The following is a 24,996-nucleotide window of genomic DNA, read 5'->3' on the forward strand; positions in this document are numbered from 1 at the left end:
CTTTTAAAGAAATTTTCTTTTATGTCACCTCCCCTAAATTTTCACATATACCAATCACAAGTAGACGTTTTTTTCCTAGGAATGCCCATTCTTTGGTTCTCACCTTCTCTGGTTAGATTAAAACTTCATACCTCTTTTGTTAAGCTTGCCTTTTGTAAGTGGCTTGACCTTTTAGTGATTAATTTAACCTTTATAGGTACTTAGCACCTTTTTGTATTACATTTAAAAATAGACCTAGCTTAAGGTTCTAGCTTTACTATAAGTATGAGTTAGGGACTTTTCATTGTTCAATCAGGAGTTTGCAACTTTATCTTCCCCTAAGGCACTGTCTGAGTAGGGTGGAGTGATTTTAAAAGTTCTCTATACATTCCTGATCAAGTACCTCCATTGTTAAAATAGGGGAATAACTTAACCAAATCTTCTGAAGTAGAGTCTGAGCAGTTTTAAGATTCACATTCCTCAGTCAATATTTACATTTCAAGTCCCTCCTCACACTTTCTTTAGGTTTTTTAATTTAAACCTCTTATCTCCTTACCCTCTTTCTCCAGGCTGTTTTATCTCTGGTAGCCAATTTTTTTTCTTCATGCCTTTATAATATTTTCATTTCATACCACTGTATAAGTTGTCTTCCAGGCATTTACTCTCTTTAATTCCCACTCAAATCATGGTGAGTTTATTTATGTTGGCCGGGGAGGTCAATTTGTCTACCTCAAGCTATCCATGGAGAAACTACTTGACTCATGCTCTCCATGGTGGGTCATCAGCCTCCCACATGTTCTGTGTGTCACTGACCACCCAGCTACTTGGACCAGAACCAAAATGGAGGTCAAGCCGTTCTGCCAAACATTTGTCTGCTCTCAGATTCCCAGGCTGCAAGGAGCCACACATGATTTGAGTCTAAACTTGGGTCTTGTTTTGGATACCGTGTTCAGAAGACAGCTGTAAAGAGAACCCCATTTAAGAATAGGTCCCAAGATCAGTTCTTGAGATCATTTTAGCAGGAGACTCATAGTGATAAATAGCTAAATTAATGGAGCTGGGCCACGTGAATTACAGAATTGGGAAGATGAAACACATGACAGAAAAAGGAAATATGGTATAATGGAAGGAGACATAGGAAAATAAATTTGGATCTAGAGTTGGAATTGATTATTGAATCTCATTCCTTCATTTTACAGATAAGGAAATTGAGACCAGGTTGGAAAATTAAACCATAGGTTAAGTAAGAAAGATGATGTGACATAATGGACAAAACCCTAGATTAGGAATTGAAGGTTAAAAGTTCAATTCTTATTTATATATAATTCACTATACAGTCTTCAATAAGTTCGTTGATTTCTCAAGGCCCAAGTTTCTTCCTCTTTAAGGTAAAAGAAATGAACAAAAATAAATGATAGAAAACAGAAGTTGGAGTCAGAAAACTAAGGTTCATATCTGGTCTCTGAGTAGCCTTGGGCAAATGGCCTGAGTATTCTCACCTTTCAAATGAAGTGACTAGAGTAGATAAAGTTTTTTTTTCCATTTCTAAAATTCTATGATTGTGTGATCTCATGATGTCCTTGAGGCAACCAAGAACAGCATTCCCTTTGGGACAATGCTAATTGATAAAGTTTTGTTTAGTTTTGTTTTTCCTTAATGAGAGCTGAAATCTGTTTCCTTCACAATTCTTTCTACTTCTCCTCATTCTGATCACAGGGCCTGAGTCTTTCCTCAGCTTAGAATTTAATTTAACCTATTTCTCATATGTTCCTTTGGAGTACCCTCAGCTATCTGGGAAGAACCACTTAGGATTAACCATGATGCATATCTATATTTCTTTTTTTTTTTCAGTGAAACTGTTTTCATTTTTGGTTGGGGGTATTTGGTACAGTCAGACCTGTCATTTCCCTGGTTTGGGTTAGGGTTATCACATTGGAACTGTACTGGCACCATGTTGACTTAGAAAATCACATATGAATTATCTATAGTTTTTTATATTTTATGAAATAATTCCCATCTTATTTAATATTTGTTATTTTGTTAAATATTTCTCCATTACATTTTAATCTTGTTCCCCAGCACATGGGAAATTCCTTCTACCAATTCAGTTTAGTAAGTTATCTATTAACTAAAGATTCAGATAGTTTCCAGAAGCATTGAGATGGTAAGTGACTTGCCTGTGGTCATATAGCTAATATATATTTCAGAGGCAGGATTCAAAATTTTAACTTCTTTACTTTAAATCCAACCCTCTATTCACTGTTCTAGGCTTCCATATTCTTGATTATTTACACTTACAAGATGTGGAGAGAAGGAGGGCCAGGAGGATGATGAGGATAGTGATGGTGACCATAATATCTAGTCCTTCTATAATGTTTTAAAGTTTACAAAGTACTTCTCAAATTTTATCCTTACAACAAATTTATGAGGTAGGTGCTATTAATTTTCTCACTTTTCAGGTGAGAAGTCAGAGGCAGATTGAGGATAAGTGACTTGTTCAAAGTCACACTGCTAGTAAGTATCTAAGGCCAATTTTGAACTCAGGTCTTCCTGACTCCAGGCCCAGCAACACCTAGCTAATTAATATTGATAGCATTTTTTACAATTGCAAAGATGGCAGCTGGGTGGCTCAGTGGATTGAAAGCCAAGCCTAGAGATGGGAGGTCCTGGGTTCAAATCTGGCCTCAGACTCTTCCCATCTGTGTGACCCTGGGCAAGTCACTTGACCCCAATTGCCTAGCCCTTACCACTCTTTTTTCTTGGAACCAACACACAGTATTGCTTCTAAGATGGAAAGTAAGTGTTAAAAAAAAACAAAAAACTGCAAAGCATTTTTCATATGTAGTTTCATTTTAATCTCATAATAACTCTATGAGGTATGCACATCAAGTATATTTGTCTCTTAAATTTCTTCTATGCTATTTATGATGTTCCATCTATAAACTCTCTAAGAATCATTAAATTATGATATTATTAAAATAAATTTTAAAAAGTATATTTGTCTCTTTTTTCAAATGAGGAAATTGAGGCACAAAGAGTTAAATGATTTGTACATAGTCTCTCAGCTACAAAGTGCCTGAGTCAGGATTCGAATCCAACTATTCCCAAATCTAGAAGTTTCTCTCTTTCTATTGTAGTTCATACTTTATTTCATATAGTAGAATATGAATATGATCTAGACTTGGCACCTTCTTGTTTTTAAAGTGATAATATAATGAGCTACCAATTATACTTATAGTAATTATAGACTGTTGTAGCAAACTGACCACTAATGTGATCTAGAGCACCGCAGCCAGAATCTGAGGCAACTGATAAAATAGAGGGAAAGAGTTCAACATTCGAATAGTCACCTTCTCAAGAGTCAGAAGCAGAGCCTTTGGCCAATATTATTCTAGCTAGTCTAGTTATTAACATCCCATCCCAATCACTGTACTGCCACTCTTCATATACCCTCTATGTCTATGAAAATACTCTTGGAGAGTTTTAAGGTCGTTGATGGCAGGAATTGTGTGTTTCTTTTATTTGTATTTCTAGTACCTACCACACTACATTGTACATCATAGGTGCTTAATAAATGCTTATAGCTTGATTGACCTAGAATTGAGCAGAATCCCTTGAGGCAGAATTCTCATAAAACTAGAAATGAAACATTATTTTCGCTAATATTTTTCTTACGGCGTATACAAACATGATCCCATTTACAGGAATATTTTCTCTTATTATCTCTCCATTCCCAAAGTCAGCTGTCTGTTCATGTCAAGGCTGATCTAGATGGATCAACCCTTTGCAAATATGGACATTAAGTCTTAAGTTTGCAGAATAGAATTTTTGATTACTCTTTGTCCCCTTGGAGCACAGTTTTAACTCCTCGTTATTATCATTTTTCCCAAGGCTCTTCTCCTACATCTTAACCTTCCCTTCACTTGTAGTTCTGGCCCAGTTCTGACTGAAAATGACTAACCATGATCCAGGAGAAAGATTTGCGACCAAAGGAGCCTGTTTTAAATTCTGGTTCTGACCATCACTGATTCTGAGACCCCGGATGAGTCGTTCAAACACTTGGCCTCAGTTTCTTCTTCTCTAAAATAAAGGAACTTTGTAATAAGGACATTGATTAAGTATTAAGATAAGAAACTTTAAGAAAGGTGTTTCTGGGACTGCAGCCAAGGCAGAGTTTGGGGCATGAGCTGAGAACGTGGAAGGAGGAACAGCAGAGGCAAAGTACTGACAGTTGGTACTGGGTAGCCTCTAAGGGTCCTTTCTAATTCTGAATCTAGGGCAGTTAGGTAATATGTTGGAGTCAGGAAAATCTGAGTTAAAAATCAAATGCTTGCTAGCTCTGTGACCCTGAGCCAGCCACTTAATCTCTATCTACCTCCTTGATTATAAAATGTTGATCAACATATCACCTATTTCCTAGGGTTGTTTTAAGGAAGATATGAAATAATATTTGTAAAGCACTTAATACTATTGTTGGCATGGAGAGGCAGCTTAATAAATGTTTATTTCTTTCCCTTTTCCTTTTCTCTTAACCTAAGGATAGCAAAATTTTTTTAAAAGTTCTTTTTGATAATTTTATTTCAATATAGTAATTGTTGTTCAGTTATTTTCAGTTGTGTCCAACTCTTTCTGACCCCACTTGAGTGGGTTTTCTTGGCAAAGATGCTACAATAGTGTGCCATTTACTTCTCCTGCTCATTTTATAGATGAGGCATCAGAGGTAAACAGGGTCACAAAGCTAATGTGTGAGATGAGATTTGAACTCAAAAAGGTGAATCTTCCTGACTCCAAGCTTGACATTTTATCCACTATGACATCTAGCTTCCTCAATATAATATGGTCCTATATATTTTATTTTATGCATTTAAAAATGTCATTCTGATAAAGTATCCATAGGTTTGATGTCTAATCATACCAGAGGAGTCCACAACACAAACATTAGGAATCCTTGCTCTAAATCTGTGATCCTAATCTCTGGAGGGCTTTTACATTTTTTACCAAACACAAGTCATAGGATTTAGATCTGGAAAGATGCATTGTTCACTCCTCTCATTTTATATGAATTAAAATGAATTTCCAGATAGTAAGAGATCCAGGATTCTTATATTGTTCTTGAACCCTCAAAAGAACACTAGTTCTTTTCAAAAGGTGGTGAGGGAATGAGAAAATAGCCTGAATGGCTTCCCCAAAGCCAATAGATGTGTCCTAAGACTTTACGTCCTTGAACCAGAATGGGTTTTGCCCAGCTGTATTTCACTTTTTGCATCCATACATCAATTTAAACCCATGACCACTCTGACCCCTGGGAGTCTTTCCTTTGCTCCAGGCCTGGCCTTACAGCTATTCAGCATCTGCTGAATGTGTCCAAAGTTGTCTCAGGTGATGAGTCTCAGTAAATAGAGGGTCTGCTCTTAATTTCTCCCTTATCCATTAGAGAATAATCTAGGGGAAATCTTGTTTTCAAGTTTATGAAGCCCAACGGTTCCACTAAATCATTTGCTTTGTTGCCATCTCTCTCTTGTTATGATAAATGCCCTCTCTGCTTCTCTAACTATTCCCCCTTAGCTTTATGTTCCCCAGCAGAGAAGCTTTTTGAGACAATGCTGAAACATTGCTCCTACCCGAGGGAAATTTTCAGATGGTGTCTCCAATGAGTTGGTGCTTTGGAGAAGTTGGATGGTCAAGTCGCCTATTTCCAGCATGCCCTGAAATATAGCCAAGAACTAAACAAAGATGAGAGATGAAGAGGGTGGGATAGGAAGAGGGAGGGAAGAGCAATTACAAATATTCTTGTTCATTTAGACTTTAGGGCTTTAGACTCAGTCTTGGCCCCCTGGAGGTCTGCCTTTAGGGAATCATGAAATCTGATTTGTTTGTTTATTTTTAACAATTATTCTAAACCATTCCATTTTGTAAAAGAAGGGAGGAAGGAACATCAAAAGGATTAAATGCCTACATGGGCTCTGTGCTAAGTACAGATATGCTGTTATATTATTCTTCCAACAACTCTGTGACTGAGGTACTATTATTAGCCCAATTTTACAGGTAAGGAAACTGAGGCAAATAGAAGATAAAGGTCTTGCCACCTAGCAAGTGTCTAAGGCCATATTTAAACTCCAGTCTTCCTGACTCCAGGCCCAGAACTCTACCCACTGTGACACCTTGCTTATATACCAGGGGTCTGAGTTTTCCCTTCTTTCTGTTAGTTGTTGAAACCCTAGTCATGCCTCAAGTTCCAACTCAAAGCTATCTCTGACTACTCCAGCCCTCAGTTCTCTCTTCCTCCCCAGAATCCCTCTTTGAATAATTATTCTATCTTATTTTTATTTTAGAGAATTCCCACTCTTGTGCCTTGTCTCCCATTGCTAGATTATAAGCTTCCATAGAGCAAAGATCACTTTTTTACCTCAATGTTTCCTTTGGGAGTCTATTGAAAAGTCTTACAAAGTTCAAACATGCAAGTAATATGTGTTAATTGATTTGAACAAAATTTGAAGAATTATTAAAGCAAAGATTCTTCACTAGAGACCCTTGAACTTTTTTTGTGTGTGTGATTTAAAGTCATTTTTTTAAATATTATTTTTATTTGGTCAATTTGACCCTTGAAATTTTAAAAATATTTTTGACTGTATTTTTTAAGCGTTTACTTTCTGACGTAAAAAAAAAAACAGGCTAGGCAAACAGGGTTAAGTGATTTGCCCTGGGTCACACAACTTGGAACTGTCTGAGATCCAATCTGAACTCAGATCCTCCTGACTCTAGGCTTGACGCCCTATCTGCTGTGCCACTATTTCAGCATATTGATTTACTTTGTAATTGTACATATTTCATTGTAGGTGTTTAAAAACATGAGTCCGACAAGAAATCCAGGCTTCATCAGACTACAAGGGATTTATGATAAAAAAAAAAAAGAATAAAAATACACCTTTGGTTAAGATTTTGCCACCACTTTTGAAATTCCCAAAGCACTAAGGGTTATATCCTTAGACTACGTTGGGGTATTTTAGTGTTGTGGGCTGAGGGACCCCATTTTCATTAGCAGAGAGGCAAATTCTCCACTGTCAAACAGCTTCTGAACTAAATGTCTCAGTGTAAGTGACTAAGAAAAAAATCTGTGACAAAACACAAAGATAGATAGTTTAAAAGAGAAGTAAAGAGTCAATAGGGATTAAAGCTCTTCCAAGAGCCTCTGAAGGGCAGGATCTGATGCTTGTTCCTCTAGTAAGCATATAGAAGTCTGCAGTTATCTTTGGGGGAAAATTCTTATCCAGACAAGGTCTTGAGGGATAGTTTTCCATGTAGCTATTTCATAGCCTTGATAGTAGAATTCTGTCAAAAAGGGAGAACAAGTTAATCCATTCATACATACATACATTTCTTCATTCTTTCCTTCCTTCATTCAATAATCATTTGTTATGTTTAATAAGTGCTAGGAGTAGCACATGTAATCTTAACCAATAATTAATATAAGGTAATTTCTCTGAGAATAACATTGTTTATTAAATGTGCTTATGTCTATTAACAAGTGATGGATCCTTCAGCTACCTCTTCCTTGAAAGACACTCTGCAAGACTTAACTCTCTTTTATAGGGGAATGTGTCCTCTTTCTGATTGGCCTGACAGTTTATCCTTTGGACCTCCCTGAGCTGTCCCAAACGGTGGATACTTTGAAAAAGAAGGTGGACTTAGAGACTTTGACTCTTCCCCTATTATTTTATCCCTGGGGAAGTGGATCTTTACCTAGTAATGGAAACATGGACCTACCCTGCTTTCAAATGCCTTAACAAAAGACAAAAGGTCCCCACCCAGTTAGATGCCTTGAGACTTGGGAATAGATTGGAAATGGATTGTTTCAGCCTAATCTTAGAAGGCCAAGAGGCTTGGAAAAAATTAATGATTTCACATAGAAATATTACTAATAAATAATACACTTTAATATTAATTTTCTTCATTGGCTTTTGGCATTCAAATGTAGAAATAAAAACAGCCACTGCCCCATAAGCAGCTTATATTATATTGAGACAGGTAACATGTTCATAGATAAGTAGATGGAAAATATATCCTAAGTCTTATGCCTCCCTTTTCTGCTTTTGACTTTAAATCTGCCTCCATCAGAACCTGAGCCTAACCTGGTGTCTCTGGGATAATAAAAAGTAAATACAAAGTAGTTTCCAGGGAGGTCAGCAGGAATTGGAAAGACGAGAAAGGAAGTAAGGATCAGAAATGACCCTGTGTTGGAAATAGGAAATAAAAACAGAAAAAAAAAATTCTATTATTAGCCAAAGCTAGAAATGTTAAATAAACTCTTCCCCAGCCAAATTTCTTACTAGGCAGCTTGTAAAAGGTGAAATGGTTATTGCATTAGGGATCTATAGCACAGAGCTGTAGCACAAAGATTTCTTAGCACAACCTTGTCATTGTTTTGATGGGAATGGGGTGGTGGGAATATCTTTTAGATATTAATATGATGCATCTATCAGGGCATAAAGCAATTTGGCTCAGTAGAAAAGGTCCTAGATCTAGAGTCATGGAATAATGTTCAAACCTTGACTGTTATTTAACCATCTCTGTTACTTTAGTCAATTCAAATCTAGTTAAGAAACATTTTTAAGCACCTACTATGTGCCAGGTACTGTGTTAAGCACTGAGGATACAATAAAAAGCCAACAAATGAGATAAGAAAAACAAATAAATAGTCCTTGACCGCAGAGAGCTCACAATCTGATGAACTTTCTTCCCTGCATTCTTAAATTCATTTTCGGCTAAATGTAAAAATGAGCAGATTTTAAATCCCTTCCAGTTCAGATGTAGATTTTTAAAAACTATTATTTTTGTAGATAACTTTTGCTTTTATTTCAGATTCATTTAAAAATAAATTCCTACCCATCTTCTAGTCTTCCCTTATCTCTTATGTCCATTTCCCAAAGGAACTTGTTCATACTGAAGCAGCAGCATCTCCAGTTCTAAGGAGGCCACAAATCTATTATAATTATTTTATTTCTCCTGCCCATTCAAAGCTTGTACTAAAGAGGAGAAGGAGGTATATTTTCTCACCAGTCCTCCAAGGCAGAGCTTGAGCATTGCAATTACAAAAAGACCAGCTTCTTATATTGCTGTTCTTACCATTATTTTCATTTACTTTGCTGTAGTCAGTGTCTATGTTCTTTTCATGGTTTACTAATTCTCTTCTGTATCAAATCCTTATTAGTCTTCTCATGCTTCTCTGGATTCTCCACACATTCATCATTATTCAGCACAGTAACATGTGCATTGGGCAGTCAGTTGTTACAGTGGACAGAGCTCTGAGACATTTACTGGTTGTTTGACCCTGGGCAAGTCACTTAACTCTGCCTCTTTTTCTTCATCTGAAATGAGCTGGAAAAGGAAATGGCAAACAACTCCAGGATCTCTACCAAGAAAATTCATCCAAATTGGATCACAAAGAGTCCAAGATACTAAAATGACTGAACAACAACCATGACAACATCGTACATCATAGATTTTTTTTGGCTATTCCACAATCAACATGTTGCAAAGGAGGATTTTATTAGCAACCATGTAATGGTAAATTATAGGACCAAAGGCTCATAGAGTAAGAGCTGAAAGAGACCTAAGAGACCCAATTTCCTAATTTTACAGATGAGGAAACTGAGGCACAGAGCAGGTAAAGAGTTTTTCCAGAGTCACACAGCTAAATAATTGACCGAGGCAGGATTTGAAATGAAGATTTCTTGACTCCAATTCCAATACTCTATCCATTATGCAGTTAATTAGTCATATGACCATAGTCAAAGCTTTTCTAGACCTAAGTTACTTCATCTATAAAATAAAGGGATCTAAACAAATGACTTCTTTGTTTTCTTCCTCTTCTAACACATTACATGTAGTCTATGGTCCTTTTAAGTCTTTACCCTCAATGTTCTGACATTCTCATCTGAGGTACCTTCCATCTCTAATGTCCTTTGCTTTCTGTGTGATACTTTTTTTTTCTCTTCTTGGCTTAGTGAGATAACTGTTTCAAGAGGGGGGCTGTTCCTTCATCCAGTTCTGCAGCTTGAAAGTCTGTTCTTTGTTTCTAAGTGAAAAAGTAATCCCAGTGTGTGATTTGAATGTCTCCATAAAGCTAATTTATGGTCACACTCCATCTCAATCCTACATAGTCTTAAGAGATCAATAGTGGCATGTTCATTAGTCTAGAATTGAATTCTTTTCAAACTTTGGTCAGGAATAACTTACTTGTAATGATTTTTTTTTCTTTTGCCTATTGGTTCCAGAAATGGGATTCAATGGCATTGGTATTTTTCTTCTTTATTAAGGAGTTTCTTCAATTCCTTCTTTTATGAAGTTCAGAAACACTCACTGCAAAGACAAACATGTTAGTGTTTCTAATACCAACAAAAGCTGAGAGGTTTCTAAATTTTCATATTGAGCTAAGATAATGGATCATCTTTATTTTTTTCAATCTGATAAATATTTATTAAGTATCTACTCTGTCAGGTACTTTACTAAGTCCTGAAAATAATCATAATTTTTTATTTGAAAAATTTCATTTAATTAATTGAGTTAGAATATTTTCCCATAGTTACATGATTCATGCTCTTTCCCTCCCCTCCTTCCACCCTGCTCCCATAGCCAAAGAGCAATTCCACTGGAATTACATGTGTCATTGTGGATCATCTTTCAATAGCATGATGTGATTGCAAAACGTTTTACATATAATATTTCATTTAATATTCACAAGAGGATCACAACTCATCCATATGTCCCCATATGTCCTGTATGATTCCTGTCCCTGTTTTCCCATAAATTCTCCATGAAGAATCTATTCAACAAGGTTTCTGCCTTGACAAGGTTCTTTATGTATGAAGGAGATGCAAATATAACATCAATTATATCCATCTCTTGTGTACCATCCTTTCATATATTTGGTGATATTCTTTGTAACTTTTACATGAAAATCATCTTTGGAACTCTGTTATTGTCTCTTTACGTTGATCATTCAACTTCTCATTACATCTAAAGGAATGATTGGCCATTTTCATTTTTCTATGATTGAGGTTATGATAAGTCACAACCATATAGATTAACCAAGAGAATCCTGGGAGTAAAGACATAGATTTTTGCTATAGAGGACAATTTTGGATCAGTGATAGAGCAGAATAGTTTGCCAAATGCATTTGAGTTTGATCTCCTTCTAGGTAAAATAGTAAAAACAGAGGTGGACTTAGAATTGGGAATATCTCCATTCAAATCTCTGTCCTTTATTTTCCTCATCTTTAAAATTATAAACTTGTTCTCTAACATCCCTTCTAGCTCTAAATCTATTATCTTCCTCCTGTTCAATTGGTAGACATAAAACAAGGAAAGTAGAGTGGATGAGCTCTATTTTAGAAAGGATGAAGCTGAGGCTCCCAGAAGGTAAATAATTTCATTTAAATTCCCTACCACAAAGCTAAAGTGAAGCTCAAAGGAGATCATGAATAAAAAGTTCTTAGAAATTATAGAACCTCGTGATAATATGGGCAGGACTAAGGTGACATCAATATTCTTATTGGCTTGGAAAAATCTGTTATATATATATATATATATATATATATATTGATCAATCCACCAATAAATAAGTATTTATTTATTAAGTGCCTATTATGGGACAAGAATTGAACTTGGGTTTGAGGGTAAAAAATAAAAACAAAATAGCCATTCCCCTCAAAGAACAGACATTCAATAAGGAGAGACATCATATATGATCACACTGTCAGAGATTTAGAGCTTGAAGGGACCTCAGAAGGCATCAAGTATCTCCCCTCTCTTTACAAATGTGAAAACTAAGGCATAGAAGGGTTAAGGTACTTGCTTATGTTCACATAACAAATAAGTATTTGAGGTACAATTTGGATATAAATAGTATAGATTCCAAAATAATGACATTTAAAATATGTACCAAATAAATACAGAATTATTTGGGGGGGGGGATGGAACAATTGACATAACAATTGTAAAGTGCAAATTGTAAATTTTGCAAAGTGTCAGGCAGAGGTTAAATATTATATATAGTAGTTATTATTATTCTGAAAAGGGAAAAAGGAAAAGAGAAATTAGGGGCATAAAAAGTTTTATATTGCAAATTACATTTGAGCTAAGGATTCTAAAAGGTAGAGATGAGGAGGGAATACTTTTTCAGGAATACTTTTCAGACAGGGGTAACAATCTGTTCAAATGTGTTAGAAATGGGAGATAGAGTTCTCATTTTGAGGAAAAGCAAAAAGACCATTTTAGCTAGACCTCAGAGGCAGTTGGGTGGTAGAGTAGAGAGAACCCTGGACCTGGAATCAAGAAGCATCTTGTCCAATCTTCTCAGCTGTGCCTGATCCCTTATGGGAGTTTTCTTGGAAAAGATACTGAAGTTGTTTGTTATTTTCTCTCCAGCTCATTTTACAGATATATAAACTGAGGAAACAGGATTAGGTGACTTGCCTGGGTTCACGTCGTAAATGTCTGAAGCCAGATCTAAATTCTTGAAGATGAGTCTTCTTGTCTTTGGTCCTGACACTCTACTTGTTGTGCCACTTAGATGATGTAGAATTTAGAAAACCTAAGTCTAAATTCAGCCTCAGATACTTCCAACCTTTGGGACCCTTGGCAAGTCATTTAACATCTATCAGATTCAGTTTTCTCAAATGAAAAATGGGGATCAAAATATCACCTACTCCCCAGGGTTGTTTTGAGGATAAAATTAAATAATATTTGTAAAATTCTTAGCACAATTCTAGGCATATAGAACTGATTTAATAAATGTTCCTTTCTTCTCTGTTCCTTCCTTCCTTCCTTCCTTCCTTCCTTCCTTCCTTCCTTCCTTCCTTCCTTCCTTCCTTCCTTCCTTCCTTCCTTCCTTCCTTCCTTCCTTCCTTCCTTCCTTCCTTCCTTCCTTCCTTCCTTCTTTTATCTCTGTCTCTCTGTCTCTGTCTGTCTCTCTCTATTTCTATCTATCTTTCTAGGCTATCATGTCCTCCTGAATGACATTGGTACCTTTGTTAGAGAGTTTATTAAAGAACTAGAATAACGTTTGTTCCTCTCAGTATTCCATGACAAATATTTTGGTTTTCAAAGAGAATTGAAAGGGACTGGCCATTTTCAATGAAGAAATAACAAGAGAGTGAGATTGAGAGAGAGAGAAACATTGGGAGACAGAGAGGAAAAGTATCTCAGAAAGTATTTTTTTTTTAAGGAGAAGCTTCTTTCTCCAAACTATGTTATCTATGATGGCTAGAGAGGTTAGCAGCTACAGGAAACTAGTTTCTGTTGGATGAGGCTCATTGGAAATCATGAGACATTAAAAAACAAAACAAAACCAAGAACAATAACAACAACAACAAAAACAACAACCCACTCCTAATCACCTAGAGGTTCATATAATTCATTATAACCATACGCTAAGGAACAGCAGTGACATTTATTCCACTTTTGTATACAAATAGTTTACATTATTTAACTAAATCAGTTTGGGCAGTTGGAAGCTACCACTGTATTCATTTAGCTCTGTGTAAGACTGAAGAGTGATTAAAAGAGAATACCTCTTTAATTCCAGATGTCATATAAAATCTGCAAGGAGAGGGTTACTTGAAACTTTATGGTTATAGCCTTCCACTAACCAACCATCTCCTTTCATGCCACAGCTAAATTCTATTCACAAATCTTAGAGAAACTCGTTTTTGCTGCCATCTGGGACAAATCACTTCGATTCCCCTCACCACCACCATTCTTCCTCCCCAACCCCTCTCCCGACCAAAAACTAACCTGAAGCAGTTAAGATTACAATAATAAGGAATCAGATACCAAGTCCATCTGTCTAATGGCTGATTCCTTAATTTGACCATCTGGAATTCCAGGTAGCACATGGATTCTAAATGTAAGCTTTAAAATGGGAACTGATACACTGAAGATAGCTTACCATTTTTTGCTCAGTATCAATTCTTTTTTCCTTGCTATCTTTCCATTTGCTTTCTTTGACCCCAAAATACTGAACTAGATGGAATCTAGCCAAGTCCTCCTTCTCCATAAAGGGCCAACAACAGGAAACAGAGACATCATTAGCAACTAAAACAATCTTGAAGAATTGATGTGATTTGTGCTCATTCAAAGGGCATGTACACCTCTGTGTGTGTGTGTGTTTGTGAAATAAGAATATAGGCATGAAGAAGTAATTCCAAAAAACAGGGACTGAATAGTTCCCTCAGCTTCTTTCAAAATATAATTCAGGAGCCAAGTTTTTATGTAAAACTTGACCCTCACAATTGTTAACAGGTTCCCCTTCTCGAAATTATGTTATGGGTGATGCTGTAATTGTTCAGGCATTTCAGTTGTGTCTGACTCTTTGTTACCCCATTTGGAGTTTTCTTGGCAATGATAATGGAATGGTTTACAATTACCTTCTCCACTTCATTTTATAGATGAGGAAACTGAGGCAAACAGGGTTAAGTAACTTACCCAGGGTCATCCAGCTAGTAAGTACCTGAGACTGGATTTGAATTCAGAAAGATGAGTCTTTTTGACTCTAGGAATGGAACTCTCCATTATTCCACCTAGCTGTATGAATATTTTAATCATACAAGTATATTTTACATTGATCTAGAAGAACAGGTCCTATCACCTTATAACAGTTTAAGTGTTGTGTGTTTGCATCTCTTTCACCCAGGGTTTCTCACAGACAGCACATAATTAATGTTTAGTAAATGCTTAAAAATGTTAAAATATTGATGGCACTGGCTGCTATTCTGTGGGCCTTGGACCTGGAGGACTGCTCATTTTTTTAAGGCATCTATGAATCCATATGCAAAACTACAAATAAAAACATTTTTTCTAGACTGCTTAAATAATGTACTTTGTACACATACACACAGATATATAGAGATAGAGAGAGATAACTATAGATATTTCCCCCTATATATGTAGAGGATATCAATGGTTTTTGCTTGGATTTACAATTGACAATATGATTTATAGATATATCTAGTTCAGAGGTATGGCATTCTATAAACTTGGCCAAAATTTCAAAGGTATTTTTTAAAAAGATCCATATGCTAAGAAAAAACATCAAACTGTTACAACAAGGTCTTTGTTAGTATGAATATAATGAAAATGAATAATTCTTTTAATTGGCTTCATGTATTTCAATTCATATTATTTTGAGGTATAATTATATAAAATATTATTCATTCCAGTCCAATGTTAATATTCAGTGCAAATTCAAATAATGTTACTACTTCATGAGAATTACTATTTGCATTAATCCAGGCCTAACCAAAATGTCAACCTAAGACATTTTGATAAAAAAAAATGCTTGATGAAATACACTTCTTTTTTTAATCAGAAGGTTCTATTTTAATCTATAAGATTGGGATATTTTCTCCCCTGAAAGACATGTAGACCTGCCTGTGAACTAAAATGCTATTCTTTTTTACATTCCTTTATTACTATACTTTCTCTGGTCCTATGATTGTCCTACTTGCCTGAGAGATTCTTAAACTTTTATTATGGTGTGTAACTAAGAAATGTGAATTTTGTTTAGTGATCTCTCTCCTTACTTCTTTTATTATATATTTCTAATTATTTTATGTACCTAAAGCTTCCCACAAAATCAAAGACCCATCTTTAAAAAATTACATATATATGTATACACACATAAAACATGTGACTATGTATGTATATGTAACATATAATTTTATATGTATGTTTATACACATGTCTGTATATTTATATATACATGCACATAAATTGTTTCTATTTGTCATCAAGTCCTGCAGCACCACTGCCTTCCAAAAAAATAAAAATAAATACTGCCTACCCAGAAGCCATTGGAAAGGTGCAAAATCTCTGTTAGGCTATTGGAGATCCAGGTAGCCTATTAGCATTTTATTACATATAAGATATATGTATATAAGTGCAAATATGTGTGTAATTAGAATCTGTTACCCTAAAAGCTACTATCCCCAGCAAAACTTCAATTCCCAGAACCCCACTCACTTCCTGTCATTCCACACTGACATAGATGGGATATAAATTGGATGGAGGTCCGTCTCTCTCTCTCTCTCTCTCTCTCTTTCCTTCCTGTGGCAGCTTTGGTAGAGTGGGAAGTTTTGAGCAGGTAGAAGAACTTAGGCACATGGTTCTATTTTTGTCAGATAATAAAATTTATAAAATAATAATATAAAATTAAAATCAGTTTCTATATATCTATATACACATAGATGTTAGTATATTTATTATATATATATATATATATATATATATATATACACGTGTGTGTGTGTGTGTGTGTGTGTATAGAGACAGAGAGAGAAAGATGGAGAGAGAGTTCTTTTGGTGCCTTCAGGTGTGAATCTTGAAATTTCTCAGACTTGTAAACTTACAAGGAGCAAAGAGAAAAAAACTTACATGGGACTATTCCCCATTTTAAACAGTGAAGCTACTTAGATCTAAAATGTGAGAACTCTACTTGGATCAGAAACTTAGGACTGCTTTAAGGGAGAAAACTCCTTGCTGAACAATGAGAAATGCTTGCACCCATACTTAAGCCATGCCTATTTTTAGAATTAATACAATGGGGTGCTAAGTACCTATTAAAGGTCAGGCAACTTGTAAACTTGCCAGGACAAAAAGGTGAGAAACTTGCTCAAAGATTCTAACCTACTCAGGTGTGGATTGCTAAAAGGATTAATCTACTCAGCTGTGAATTCAGAACGGGCTGTCCTTTGGAAAACGTCTACTGTAATTGGTAGATGGAAGAACTTAGGGGAGGTGACATAGGAGAAAACCTCCTATATAAGAAAAAGGAATCTCTTGAGAAAGGATCTCTTGAGAAGTAGCTCTTGAGAGACAGGCTCTAAAGAGGATCTCTTGAGAAAGAATCTCTTGAAGGACAATCTCTAAGGAGGTCTCTCAAGGGAGGCTGACTCTGGCTGGAACTCCCTCTGGGGAGACTCTGTCCCTCTGAATCCTTGCTTGGACAAATCTTATGGTGAGTGATTAAGGACTGACTGATTTCTCTCTTAAGGCTTAGGCCTGGGTTGGCCAGGGCTGCCCTGGGCTGGCCTATTCTTTTCTCATTAATTCCCTTTCTCTCTCCTTCTCTCTTTCTTTAATTCCTCATTGTATTATTAATTAAATTCTCTATAAAACCCAGTTGACTTGGGTATATTCATAATTGGGAATATTTCCCTGGTGACCACCTTATATTTGATTTTAAACAAGACACTGTAATGAAAACATATTTTCTGCAGTCACAATTTACTCACTCACTCTTATATCTATCACAATTTAAGTCTTCCACTATTTTAATCACTACAGTTTAAGCCCTCAACCATTTTAACTCTTACAGTTTAAGGCATCCACTCTTTTAAATGCCACAGTTTATATCTCCCACTATTTCAATTATTACACAGGATGCCAAGAGGTGCCCAAGCAGGTCTCAAGATCATTGGATGGACACCATTATTTGAAGGAGCACAGATGTAGGTTACATAAGACAGGCCAGAATGATGGAGTTGCCATCTGTATAATTAGAGAGAACTACCAACGGAATTGAGCATTGAGCCATTTGAGTATTTGAGAGAGTATGTGAATGCTCTGTTTTTTTTTTTAATATAAATTTATTTTAAAGTGTTGCCATATAGTAATTATTTGTCACTGTGTTCTTCCCCCAATCTCCTGCCCTTAGCTGATTACTAATACTCAAAATAGAGAAGCATCCCAGTAGCTCTGTGACCTCAAGAATATGACTATTCCTGCCATGAAAAGCAAAGCTCCACCCACCATAATTACCCATCCTGTCTAATCTATATCTTCCCATAAATTCACCACAAGGGACCCATCCAATATGTAGAAAGGTCTTCCTTACTTTCTCCTTTGCTCATAAGGTTACTAATAAAGCAAAGGGCTCTTCTTAGAATACCTTTATGCTTTTGCATCTTTCCTTTTTGCACATTTCTTTGACAAAGTCTCTTTACTCTAGGGCTTTTTAACCTAGGTACTATAAAGGTTGTTGGTAGGGTTTTTTTCCTTATTTTTACATAAATCTTGACAGTGGTATTTCAATATAATTGGATTCTTTGTAGCCCTCTATATTTTATTTTATGCATTTTTAAGAATCTGAAAAGAAACCCATAGAACAAGGCTGCCAAAAGACTTGACATATAGAAGGTAATCCCTTCTTTGGTATTCTTGAGGTATTTCTGATTTATAGCATTATTAGAAAAAAAATAGTGGTCTTATTGGTAAGGGATAGGTTGTTGTTATTTACTTATTTTCAATTGTGACCCCCTTTGTAACCCGCTTTGTACTTTTCTTTACGTTTCCTCCTCCAGTTATTTTAAAGATGAGAAAACTGAGGGCAACATGGTTAAATGCCTTGCCCAGGGTCACACATCTAATAAATTTCTGAAGCCAGATTTGAATTCAGGTCTTCCTGACTCCACACCTAGCACTTAGACACTGTGCTACCTAACCACCCTAGATATTTATCTAATTTTTTTTAATCATGAAATTTTTAAATTTAATTTTTAAAATTTTTATCTAATTTTTTAAATCATGAAAATGCCCTCATACTTGAAAACAATGGAAATATGGGTATACAGTCTACAAAGATCCTTGAAAATTCACTCAAAGGGCCCCAACCACTTATCCATAGAATCATTAAATCTTAGTTTGTAGCACTCTAAGAGGTCATTCAAATCAAACTGTAACCTGAACAGTAATCCCCTCCACAACAGACTAGTATCCACTTTAATGAAAGCTTGCAGAAATGAGGGGCTCACTACCTCCACAAACAGCCATTTAGTTAAGGAGATGAACTAAATCTACTCTTGAGTTTCTTTCCAACCATGAAGCTTATAATTTCTTCTACTTTCCTATTCTCTTACTGTTTCCTTTTCTCCATAGTCACGACTCCACTAACCTAGAACTGTGACCATGCCTAAATTATGTGTGAATATAGAAAAGAAAGGAAACAGTTATAGATGGGACTTTATGAAATCATAAATCAAAGTGAGTTTGATTGTTTTTTCAATTCAAATGGCAGGTCCATTTCCTTCATGCACTCTAAGTTCACAGATGTGACTGGTGTCACATATTTCTTACAGGGGACAAATATTTCAGCTATTAAATTATTCATGTTTAAACATTGTCTGCAGCCTCAGACTATCCCACACTCCTTTATCCTTTGAAGTCCAGCAATTTGGATTGTCTTTTCCTCTAAATGGATTGTATTTACTTCAAGGATCTGATTTCATTGCTGCGTGTATTACTTCCTATCATATGAAAAAGTCAAGCGTTGGCAGTCAACCTAGTGGCAGGGAGCACACTTGGTGGGCTGGTCCTCAGGTCAGACACACAGTTTAAGCCCAGTTCAATACTCAAAGTCTTCCTGCTTGGTAGTCTTTCTCAGAGTTTGTGCTCTGTTGATCTGGCCTTTGAGAACGGAACTCAAGGTCCCCTTGCCCTATTATCAAAAAGTAGTAGAAGAAGACATTATTATGACCCAGCAGAGGACATAGTAGGATTTATTTTTTCTTAAACAAATACAGAATGGATGTATGTGTATTCTCGGTAGACTTTAAACTTCTTGATTTCAAGGATATATTTTTATTTTCTTTTTATCTTGAGCACCTAGCTCAGTGTCTTTCTTAAACACTGTTGTTAAATCGTTTCAGGAATATCTGACTCTTCGTGACCCTATTTGGGGTTTTCTTGGCAAAGATACCAGAATGCTTTGCCATCTTCATCTCTAGGACCCTTTATAGATGAGAAACTGAGGTAAATATGGTTGCTGAGTACTTGCCTAGAATAACACAACTAGTGTGTGAGGCCAGATTTGAATTCAGGAAGATGAGTCTTCCTGACTCCAGACCTGACACTCTATCCGCTGTTACCAAACTTAGCAAATGCTTCTTGGAGCATTTGCTTTTCAATAACATTTGTTTTAAGGAATCAAAGCAATAGGGATTGGAGTTGTGATTTTACTGATACAGAAAATTCTCAGATAAGGAAATTCTTTCTATTAATATAAGTGGGCATCTTCTTTGCAACTTACAGCCATTGCAAGTTAGCTGTAGCACTTAAATCTAGTCAGTTGCCTGCCTAGTGTCACACACCGAAAACATGTCAAAGATAGGACTTAAAGCCAGATCTTCTTGGCTCCAAGCCTGCTCCCTAGCCACAAAGCCATGTTGATTCAAGTAACTCCTTTCCTAATCCACTACCATTGACTGCAATTACTAGGTATAACTCCTAACAATCCACAGGCATTTTTCAAATGCCTAAAATATACCAAGGATCCAAATACAATAAACAAAACAATCCTTTCTCATCATAAGGAGCTTACATTCAAATAGCAGTCAACAAGGACATATATAAGCAAATAAATATCGAGAATATATTCATTGAGTCATTTTAGTCATATCTGATTCTTCATGGTCCCTGTTGAGAATTTCTTATGGCACAATAATATGCCATTAAAATCATTTTATGACATTCTTATATTCTAATAGGGAAAACAATATATAAATGGGAATGAAAAGAAGTTGTAAAGGAATGACAATATTTAGAGTGGGGAATGAAAAAGGATTCTTAATATAGCCTGGTGAGAAATGAAGAAATCAATAACTCTGGTGTCTTCCTTTCTTAAACAGAGAATCTGGGAGGAGCTATAGGGGCTAAGAATATTGCATAGTTGTGAATTCCATGTCTGAAGTGATCTTCACAATCATAGAATTATCTAGAACATGATTGAGGGGTCTGATGAGAAATGAAGTGTCAAAGGTCAGGTAAACAGGAAAAGGTCAAGAACAGGGAACAAATAGGAATTGGGTTGGTTTGGATGAAATTCTCAAGAATATTTGTTTTGAGAAATCACTGTGGTATAGATTAGACCTTTGATTTTATAGTTTAAGAAACTCACAGGAAAATTTGCTTTCCCAATACAGGTGAGCTTTTCTCTTAAGTGTAGAAACTTGCCTATGATGCTTTACAGGTTAAGTGGTTTGTCCACGGTCAGATTGCAAGGATGTGTCTGAGACAGGTTATCCAGGACCAAGTAATACAGGAAAATGGGAAACTTGGGACCCATAGAAGCTCTGAGGGCCCACTGAGAAGCCAAGAGGGCCCAGGAGGAATCAAAATGAGTAATAGGAAGCATCATTGTCCTCTTTAATAATGTATCTCTAGTTCTGGCTCTTGGAAACTCGAAGGAAGCTGAAAATTCTTCAGCAGCTCTTAAAATCTAATTATAATCAATTTTAAAACATGTATTGTACATTTACTCTGAAAATAGCTGATATTTACATAGTATTTTAATTCTTCAAAGCACTTCAAAGACTAATGTTAATACTACAGATATTATTTTCATTGAACAGTTAAGCAAACTGCATATCAGGTTAAGAGACTTGTCCTTGGCCAATCCATCTACTAAGATATGTGAGATAAGATTTGAATACAGTCCTCTCAGAGGTCTAGGGCCTATCTTCTGATCCCAATTACTGGTGTGACATATTTCTTAAAGGGAAATGTTTCAGCAATTGGATTATTTATGTTTGAACTTTGGCTATAGCCTGTGACTATTTTCCCCACCTCCATCTTTAAAATCCACTCATTTGACAACACTTTGCAATAAATGGGAACTTGATAATCCAACTGGAGAGATGAGCCTTATATACACAAAAAGATAACTAAATAATGGGATAGGGAGGAGAGAGGAGAAACCAGCATATGCTAGATGCTACCTGAATAGAACAGTAACATCAGAACAGAAGACTGAACTGGAACAGATAAGAAGACATCAGGGAGAAGATTGCATTTGAGCTAGAATTTGAAGGAAGCTTATTGGCTATAACAGTTTGAGAGAAGGGATATAGGCTTCTCATAAGCTTTAGAATGATATAGAAATAAAAAATGTTTCAAAACAATAAAGGCAAAGATTATATCTAAGTTCTAGAAGGCACAGTGGATAAAGTGTTGGATCTAGAGTCAGAAAGACTCATCTTCCTCAGTTCAAATCTGGCCTCAGATACTTATTATATTTCTTACTATATATTTCTAAATACCCTTCTGTTGTGACTTACTGTGTTAACTCTTTGTCAGTTCTTTAGTTAGGTCTGCCATTCAGTGTTATTTAAAATTTTGCTAAAATACAAGCCTAAGACCTCAGTGGCCCCTTCTACTACCTCTAATTTAACATCATTCCAGAATGACTCTGAGTAAGACTTTTAATCCTATTTTCCTCCATTTCCTCACCTGTAAAGTTAGGTGAAGAAGAAACCTGCAAATCACTCCAGTATCTTTGCCAGGAAAACCCCACATGTTATCAGAAAAAGTCTGAGAATTAACAATAAATCTCTAAGTAAACTGGATTCTCAGTGTTTTTATTGGCTCTCAGTTTGGCCTTGCTAAATCACCTGACTGAACATCAGTTACTTTATCTTTAAAAAAAGAGATAATTATCTATGAAGGGGTAAACAAACAAACAAACAGAAGACCAGCTTGGAAGCAGAGAATCTGATTTAGTTATCCTATAAAGTTATCCTACAAATTTACTGGCTTGGTTGAGATTTCTTGAGCATAATTTGGATCTACTTAGCATTAGAGCTCAAGTATCTATTCAACACAGACACTATTATGTTCATCAAAGAACCTTTATGAATATGGTTCCTTAGACAGAAAGTAAACCAGGAAGTATATAGTTTCCAGAAATGTAAGTTATCTCATGCTCATGTGCTTTCCTCATCCTGTACCTCCTTAGAAGGTTTCTGAAATATATACCCACTTTTCTCCACAGATACTGAGTACATTGGAAGGAGAACAGAACCTAGGTTTCATTGTGGATCTTAAAGTATTTACTTTACTTTCTACATTGACTTTAATATACTTGTCATTTTATTATTATCTCTTTTGACTTTTTGAGAGGTAAATAGTTATGACTAAGTTCTAGACATATTATCACTGTACTCAGCTGGTTTGTATAAGTAGAAATACATGTGTAAGTTGCCAGTGAAAAGGTGTGGGGGGGGGGGTTCTCCCATAAATTTGCTCCAGGTCCCAAAGAGCATTTGAATATAATTGTGGAGTAGTAGTGTAAAAGTTAAATTAGTTTCTAGTAATAGAAATATTATATTTTATGAGGTTTATTAAAGATTATTAGAAATCAAGGATAAAGAAATACAAAATACGAAAAGCACGTGCCTAGGGCTGATTAGTCCATTCACATTTCACTTAATACATCTTGCATGCCAAGTAGAGAAACCTGTGTGCTTAGAAGTGGAAGAAGAGAGAGCTTGGGAGGCAGAGAGCCCTTTAAATACTAAATTGAGTTCTCCCACTCAGGTGAGGACTCAGGTGAGATTATAGGGAATTCTGGGAAGTACCAAGGACTTCTGGGGATTGAAGTCCAGGGTTCAAATCTCCATTTTACAGTAGTCCGAGCAGGTTTGACTGAAAAATAAGCTCAAAGTGCCTGCCCACATGCCTACAAGAGAATTATGAAGAGCTCTGTGTGGATGACCAGCCTGCATATTGTTCCCACATATATAACACCCATCATGCAGATAAGAAGACTGATGGAGCCAGAGAACAAAAATAACCAGCCCAACTTCACAAAGCTAGAACATAGGGGAACTAGACTTATGACCCAGAGATTTGAATTTCTAAATTCTTCTATTGTGACTTAGTGTGTTAACTCTTTGGCAGTTCTTCAGTTAGGTACACCATTCAGTGTTATTTGAAATTTTGCTAAAAGCAAGCCTAAAACCCAAGTAGCCCCTACTACTACTTCTATTTTAATATCCATTCCATAATTTTTTGTTGCCTCCAGACATCTAGGTGCCACAAGGGATCAGGTCAGGAAGATTTGCATTTAAATACAAACTCAGACACTTCCTAGCTGTATGGCCCTAGGCAAGTCACTTAACCACTTCTTACATCAGTTTCCTTATCTGTAAAATGGAGATAATCATAATACCTATTTCCCAGGATTATTTTGAGGAACCAATAGATGATAAAATTGTAAGCATTACAATAAGATTGTAAAGCACTGGCACAAAATAAGTGCTGTATAAATACTAGTTATTAGGGATCTAAATCAGTCAATGAACCTTCAAACTAATCTTTCTTCTCTGCTCCAAACCAGAAAAGTAAAATAAATAGACGAGGAAAGCATGGTAAAAAGCAGGAATGACAGTCAGAAGCCCAGGGAAGGGGACTATCCCAAGTTTCCTGATTCAACACTGTTTGAATGTAAGAAGCTAGTGGATTACCTGCCAGTCATTCTTGGCAACCTCTACAGTTTACCTCCACTAGCCAACAGTCCTGTCTAACAGCCCATGTAATCAACACTCTACCTCAGTCACTCATCCTCTCCCAAGATGTCTCAGACCAGAAGCTTTGTCAACCAGCAGATCAACCTAGAACTTGGTGCCTTCATTGTCTACCCATCTGTGTCTTATTAAAGCAATAGAATGAGGTATCATTGAAGAATTTTAATTGATATTTTATATACTAATCCAGTGAAGAGAAAGAACATGCTTAGAATCTTAGAATGTGGTAGAACCTACAAAGAGGTCAAATTTTTCTTAAGGACATCAAGTAACTAGACCGAAGTGACTGGGTAAGTGAGCTGATTACCCTATGTGCTCTGCACTTGGGGAAAAAAATGTCAACCATTTATTACTAGAATTGCACAATCTGGCAACTGACAAAGATGATCCTAATTTAAGTGATTTCATTGAGACCTGCTGTTGGAATCCAAGGTGAAATTCATTAAAGAAATGGCTAATCATGTAACCAACTAGGGCAAGATGGTGGCCTCTACATCTGGCATGACAGAGTATATTTTTGACACGCATACTCTTAAAGATAGTGACAATAAGGAATGAATCTCAATCTAAGATCCAGGAACACAGAGCAACACTCCTTCCAGCCTAGCAGTGTATGTAGATTTTGGTTATCTGATCTTTTTCAAAAACCACCATTTATGTC

General features: G+C 36.0%; 1 pseudogene; it reads left to right on the plus strand.

Annotated features, from left to right (window-relative positions):
- Positions 1-24,383: 24,383 nt before the first annotated feature.
- Positions 24,384-24,893, plus strand: LOC107652278 (ferritin heavy chain-like; annotated as a pseudogene).
- The last annotated feature ends 103 nt before the right edge of the window (positions 24,894-24,996 follow it).

Source organism: Monodelphis domestica, chromosome 4 (assembly GCF_027887165.1).
Source record: "Monodelphis domestica isolate mMonDom1 chromosome 4, mMonDom1.pri, whole genome shotgun sequence".
NCBI classification, from domain to species: domain Eukaryota; kingdom Metazoa; phylum Chordata; class Mammalia; order Didelphimorphia; family Didelphidae; genus Monodelphis; species Monodelphis domestica.